The sequence below is a fragment of the Pinus tabuliformis genome, chromosome 3_2, assembly GCF_031772625.1.
Source record: "Pinus tabuliformis cultivar Carrire ecotype Pingquan chromosome 3_2, CPIR1, whole genome shotgun sequence".
NCBI classification, from domain to species: domain Eukaryota; kingdom Viridiplantae; phylum Streptophyta; class Pinopsida; order Pinales; family Pinaceae; genus Pinus; species Pinus tabuliformis.
Genome location: NC_142302.1, coordinates 429,065,298 through 429,073,081, shown reverse-complemented (window position 1 = coordinate 429,073,081; position 7,784 = coordinate 429,065,298). Strand labels below are relative to the sequence as shown.

Here is a 7,784-nt window from a genome sequence, read left to right as displayed (position 1 = left end):
AGATCTCGCCTTCTCAAGACTCAATGGAACACAAAACCTCTAGCAAATACACCTTCCACCAAAACTTATGTTCTGGACACTCTGTAGCAAACAATCACGACCACAAAAATCTCTCCACTGATCACTCACAATCACGGCCACAGTAATCTCAACAGATCGCTCATTGAGAAACTTCACACTAACCGGCCCTCCCAATCTCTGTCTGCAGTCTCTTTGCAGCAACACTTCACTGGCACACCCTTACACTTTTCAGCAACTTCGGTTCTCAAACATAGATTATCAACTGAAGAGATTCGCTCTGGACGGTGGCAGACTACACAGGCAATGACAACTCCAGGACACTGCTCTGCGAACACGAGGCCGAAAAACACAACAACACAAAGCATACTCTAGTTCTTCACAAGCTGCACACACTAGGCCACAATAGACTTTCCATTGTCAGCTTTCACCAAGTCCCAACACCACCGTGAGCAGATTCACTAACAGCTACGCTTCTGCAGCTTCTCAATCGGCTCTTAAGCTCAAACACGTCGCACAACAACTGGCCTTATGCATCTAATACCACTCGGCCTATCCTCACAGTGAGATGTGTCTCCTCAAGCTCACCTGAGCTCTGATACCATATCAGAGAAAGCAGAGCTACAGAGATGCACACACAAACAACTCAGAACTTACTTTCATTCGATGTCTAAATAGATATTTATATACAACAGAGAAACTTTTGGAATTTGGTGGAGTAGTGGCTTTTTCACGAAGCTTATTCATTTTGTCAACCATTTCTAGAAACTATACCTAAAATATCTGTTGAATTATCTAGAACAGTCCAACAACTATATTAATGAGGGTGGTTGGAATTAATGTCTTCCAACACCATTGGAATACAGGAATCCGTTAATCATGGCATGTCATGGAATATGTAATATTGAATTAAATTGAAGATGGTCATGTAAAATTGAATGAGGACTTCTTAAAATATGGATGTATTCGTTTAAAGACATCAAAAATATAAACTACATGAATGTATTTTTTAAAGACATTAAAAATATAAAAAGATTACTAGTTTCATTATATCCATGGGCATTAATTTTAATTTGGATGATAAATAAGATATTTAAATATTTTTTCTTTTTTTGTTATGTTGGGTTAATTTATTATTTTGTATGGTTGGCTGATGAGACTATATCATCTTCATAACATGGGGCGGAGAATAGAACTAACTACTTAAACCCAATCCCCTATTCAAATCTTAGAGACTAAATATAAGTAATTATTTTATCAGCATAAAAATGATATTTTATTTTGCATTATAAATTCTAGGATTTTTGCATATAGAGAAGAGTGTACCTTAATATTTATAAATAATAAAATGATATTTTAAAAAATTAAAAAATTGTTAATATTTGTGGTAGGTAAATAAAATACTTTAATTTCTATTTAATTCTACATCATATTTTATATAAAAAGATAAAGTAGTTAAAAGTAAAAAAAATTTAATTTAAATTTTTAGAATGGGAGAGATATGTAATGCATTCCTTATTTAATATAGAGTTGAATAATGACATAAAAAATATAGTTGATACTATATATATGAAATTTATTATAATCTCTTTAGTGAGTTGACATGTAATATTTACTAGCAATTGCAACACATGTTGCAATAGAAACACCCTAAAGCAGTAGCATAAAAAAGGGTAGCATGAAGAAAGAAGTTATCATATGTTATGTTATTTAATTGAATATCTATATTATAAATATAAATTATTTTATTTAAAATAAATTTTAGGTTTGGAGAAATGTTTGGATAAAGAAATTGGTTTTTTATAGCACCACACATTAAGCCTCTTCTATAAAAGAGTTCAAGTTATTAAAATAAGTTATATTTAATCCATATCCAATCTATATAAATACATAAGTTAATAGAGCTATATCACGATTTTAACAACCTTCATGCTCCTCCAGATGTAATTGTACTGGTAATAAACATATAAGAGCTTCTTCATTTTACCATTCTTTTCCATGCCTTGATGTTTTCTGGTCATCTCTCTACTCTATCTTTAGCTTAGTTATGAAGAAAGAAACCCTATTTGGGTCTTGAATTTTGTTCAACATCTCTAGCTCTTCTAGTGTTAAGCTTTCCTTCTAAAAAACAGACGCAAACTCAAACATTCTCTATTGCAGAAACAAACATGGAGTTCAGAAATACTGCAACCACAAAAGTTTTATGTACACATGGACACTATCATGTTTTGAAGAGAGAGCATGAAGAGGGATACAAACTATCCAATATTCTAGTGAGAGCTAACTACCTAGGAAAGCAAGCAGTGCATTACGACGCTACCGAAACATACCCTGCTGGGCAAGAAGGAAGCAATCCATGTACCCATAAATTCCATCAAAAGTTACTCGAATCACATCATTCAAGCCATCATTTGAAAAATCTGTTGGAGTTACAATTTCCGTTACACCAAAAGCCGCAGGTGTTACTAAACAGACACATCACTAGATTTAAGCACATGCCATGAAACACACAGGAGCATTGGATCAACACCGCCATTAATGGGGAGTACAACAATCTCCCCCCTCAACGCGAGCAAGGTGTGTTTCAAACTCAAGACCTTTGGCTCTGATACCACTTTTTGGAGTCACAATTGCCATTACACTAAAACCCACAAGTGTTAGTAAACAGACACATCGCCAAATTTAAGCACATGCCACGAAACACACAGGAGTGTTGGGTCAACACTGCCATTAACGGGGAGCACAACAAAATCACCATATATTATGGGGTGGGTAGTTGGACATGGCAAGAAGACTGACGTGAGCTCACTACCATCTTCGGAAATAATAACTGACTCTTGTTCTCATGCAACCAGAATAGCTTTATGGGTTCCATGAACATGGAGTGGCAAAGGTTCTAAAGTGGGGATAACCTTTTCTTCAACAATAATCGCACGCGAATGCAAATTTCACTAGTAACACCACTTAGTAGTTTCCATCTTTGAATTTCGCCCTTGCCATGAATGCCTAAAAATAAGAAGTAAGCTCTCCTCAGCTTGTTACGAATATTACATCACTATGGATTCCTTTCTGATGCTTGTCTGCATCATTCTTGGGAATCAAGATAGGAGTTGTTACCACTAGAGGAGCAACATCAAAAGTGCGACCAAAAGCTCGCGATACACCAAATGGGCCTTGCGATACACCAAATGGGAGGCATTAAAATGTTGCTCTGGCACTCAAACTCCAGAAGTAGCTATAACGCAACAAGGTTTCAGTACTTCCATTGTTCCAGTAGCTACAGTGTATTCAGTACCACTTCCTCCAACAACCTCAACATGTTCTAGCACTCCATCTCCATTTATATGAGCATGCATGTCATTTGCTTGAAGATGAAACTTACAGACTAATTGCCCACAAGCCAGATAAATAGATTTTACTCCTTCCTTTTGATGTGCTAAAATTACATTAGGAATCCACCAGAGCTGAGTATAATTTTTTATTATGGGTACATAAAGTTTTTTTTTTTTTTTTTGTGAGATGTAGCATAATCTACTATCTTGTTAATAGCACTCATAATTTTTTCATTGTATCCTTCGCAAAAACATGGTTTTCCTGGCTTGTGAACTATATATGATGATCTATTTTGAGGCATCCTTTTCATAGGGTACAAATAATAGTTACAAAATGCATCCTTAAAAGATGACCAAGAATAAGGAAGCATGCCATCCCAATTTGAGAAATAGTACCATTTCATGTTCAAACACAAAACACTTTATTGATATGATACAAATAGTAATTAAAAAATGCATGGTCATAAGATGACCAAGAACAGGGAAATATGCCATCCCAATTTGAGAAATAATACCATTTCATGTTCTCGTTTTGCGAGATGTAGCATACTCTCCTACCTTGTCAATATCACTGGTAATTTTTTTCATTGTATCCTTCCAAAAAACATGTTTGTCCTCTAGTTTGTGAACTGTATATGATGATATATTTCCAGGCATCTTCTTCGTAGGGTACAAAAAATAATTACAAAATGCATGCTCATAAAATGACCGAGAATAAGGAAACATGCCATCCTAATTTGACAAATAGTGTCATTTATTGTTCAAACACAAAACACTTTATCTATAGGATACAAACAATAATTACAAAATGAATGCTCATAAGATGACTAAGAATAGGGAAACATACCATCCTAATTTGAGAAATAGTACCATTTTATGTTCAAACAAAAAAACACTTTATTGATAGGAAATCAATTTACAAAATCAAAAAATGAAGAACGACAACCAATTTGTAAATCTATGGATTTTATTTTACAATCTCAATAGCTTGTACGAGATCATTTAATTTTCAATGTATTGAAGGTAGGCACAACCTTCCGTCCAAGCTCCTTTGCCAAAGGTTGTAACCAAAAACATCAACCAAAAACATCAATCAAAAGCATTAGTTTAAGATATGTTAGATATCACAAACAAAGGACATATTTAACAAGAAATTCAAATATAGATTTGAGAAAAAACATGAGGAAAAATAGAGTGTTTAGTCAATGCCACGTTATCCATTAAAGAGACAAGTGAATAGGAGTGTAAGAAATATTTGATAGACAAAATGTAGTGTCATAGAAGAAGCAAGATGATGAACTTAAGTCATGAAGTAAGTAACAAGAAAGCAACAAACCTTGTTCCCCTAGTTGCAGTCAAGCTTGAGGAATATAACATTGGTGTATTTTTCTCATAGTTCTTGTAGTTTGGTGAAATAATCTTGCATGGACCACACCTTCAAAGGAATTCAAAAAAAAATGCAATGTTAGAAACTGAACTGCTTCTTACTAAAATATATTTATTATTAATGATGTTTAAAATTTCTAAACCACAAGGATCGAGACCTTTTCTCGACAACGTTTCTGATATTCCAAGGTATTATACAACATGGAGCATGTCATTAATCCTTGTGTATGAAAAAATTGACCTAATGGATCAAGGGGGAAGAGGAGGAAACCATAAGAAGAAAAAATAGACTAATTTTTTCTATACATGCATGCACAAGGATATTGAAAAAAATCCCACATTAAAACAGTTGCATACACCAACATGGACAACATTCCGCATGAAAATATCCAATTGCATTGCTCTCACGATGATGGTGTCAACTGCAAGAAGAGTATTCATACTAGTTTTTTTTCACTTCATAGAAACCACTTCATATATTTTGTACTCATCCAAATTGTTGCAGTTAAGAGAAAATGATATCCCGTGAAACTCTTACGACACAATTACAACATTTTAAAAACTCAGAGAGCTTAAACCACTAAAAACTTACACATGAGCAAATAAAATTTTGCCATAATCCTTTTTCATTAATGCATGCATCAATCAACATGATACATGCGTAACCATAATAAGGGTTTGTTGTTTTCTATCAAAGAACAAAAGGATTCTTCTTCATCCAAAATATGCTCACAATACATATATTACCTTGGGTCAGTGCTCTTTCTTTCAAAGGGCCTTGGTTAAAATGTTGAAAGCTAAGTATAACAACCATCACAACTATCAAACAACTAACCACAGAACTGAAGAATAGGGCACGAGGTTGTCGGGTTTGCACAAATCCATAAATTCCATCAAAAGTTACTAGAATCACGTCAATCAAGCCATGATTTGAAAAATCACCATATATTATGAGGTGGGTAGGTGGAGATGGCAAGAAGATTGACATGAGCTCACTACCTTCTTAGGAAATAATAACTACCTCATGTTCTCCTACAACCATATCACTTTATGGGTTCCATGAGCATGCAATCGAAAAGGTTATAAAGTGGGGATAAAATTTTCTTCAACAATACCCGTAGGTGAAGGAAAATTTAACTAAGTAGCATGACTTAGGAGTTGTCATCTTTAAATTCCACCTTGGCCATGAATGAGTGGAAAATAAGAAGTAACCTCTCCTCAGCTTGTCAGGAATATTACATCACCATGGCTTCTTTTCTGATGCTTGTGTCCATTATTCTTAGGAATTAGGATAGACATTGTTACGTGTAGAGGAGAAGCATCAAAAGTGCAACCAAAAGTTTGTGATACACCAAATGGGCTATCTGATACACCAAATGGGCCATGCCTCCAAATAGAGGCATTAAAAGGTTTCTCTCACGCTAGAACTCTAGAAGTAGGTACATCCCAACAAGGTTTCAATACTTTCATTGTTCAATTAACTACATAATGTTCAGTACCACTTCCTCCAACAACGTAAACATGTTTTAGCACTCCATCTCCATTTATATCAGCATGAAGGACTTCCTCTTATAGATGAAGCTTACAGACTAACCGCCCAAAGGTGAGATGAATAAATTATATTCCTTCCTTTTGATGTGCTGCAATTACGTTAGGAATCCATGAGAGGTGACTATAATTTTTTATTATGGGTACATAAAGATTCTTCTTCTTTGTTTTTCCAGATGTAGCATACTCTGCTACCTTATCAATAGAAATGGTAATTTTTTTCATTGTATCCTTCCCAAAAACATGTTTGTCCTTTGGTTTGTGAATTGTAGATGATGATCTATTTCCAGGCATTTTCTTCAGGGATTTCATTTTTTTCTTTCTGAAATGTGCTAGCTCAAGTAGAGTATCCTCCCTTCTATCACAATGATGTGGCATAAATCTGAGAATGGATTTTCTGAACTACATGCATTCTACGTCTCCAAGATGTTGATTGTTCAATTCTTGAGCATCAAGCTTGTAGTTGTGTTGTGGAATGAGTTGTGATGAATGAGGTTCATGGTGTCATAGATTCTCACTCCTATGCTTTCATTCTTGTATGCTAGAACGCCCAACAAAGGCATAATAGGAAAAGTGCCTAAGTTGCTCTCCCCCTTTAGTGCTCAAATCCTTAGAAAACTCTTTCTCCTTTGCACCTCTTCGATGATGGTCTACATTCTTTCCAGTAACCATTTCTTCTTCAAATGGATCTAGATAGAGATGTGGTTGTATTTCCATCCTTTCGCCCACAATTACTAGCCCCACATCTCCATGCTTCAAGGTATACTTATTGATAGAAATTGCTATCTCTCTCTGAAGGGCACCATGTGGAAAGTTGTCATGCACATCAACCTCCCATAGTTTCTTGAGGTTGTGGTCAAAGTACATTATCAACCAACTTGTTGTGACTGGAAAAGGGATTTGTTTCTTATTTCTCCTTGTTTATGCACCCAATCAACAAACTAGTTGCCATTGATACAACTTGTCTTCCTGCTGCAATATGAACTCTTTATGGCAGCAAAGATACCTCCAAATTCACATGTGCTTCAGTGAATCCTTCATTCATTCCCTTTACATGAGACTCCAATACTTTTATTTTTTCATCATGAGTTGCAACCAAAATTTCACTCCGACCATCACCATTGAGATTTGCTATTAGTGGAGGATGAAGCTGCTCAACTTGATGCTTGAATGTATAATCATCAGTGAGATGAAGCCATGCTTCCCTGAAAGTAAACTGTCCTTCATGCTGCAAAGAGAATAATATGGTCAAGGCCACCAAAATAAGGATGCCTGGATCTCTCTTCCTCATGCCTTGCCCCTTGTTATTCTACTTCTTGTTCTATTGACATTCATCGAAGTGGCGTCTACATCCAAAACAAGGCCATGAATGTCAGCTTGAGTGTTGAAGCCCCCAAAATGCTATTTCCTTGCACACCCCAAATATCCAATTTGAAACACGCTATCTCCCTCCCTCACCGTGACAACAAATCATACATTTTTGTAAATCAAATACTCAAG

General features: G+C 35.4%; 1 pseudogene; it reads right to left on the bottom strand.

Moving 5' to 3' along the window:
• Positions 1–5,479: 5,479 nt before the first annotated feature.
• On the bottom strand, positions 5,480–7,575 carry LOC149181160 (uncharacterized; annotated as a pseudogene).
• Between the last annotated feature and the right edge of the window lie 209 nt (positions 7,576–7,784).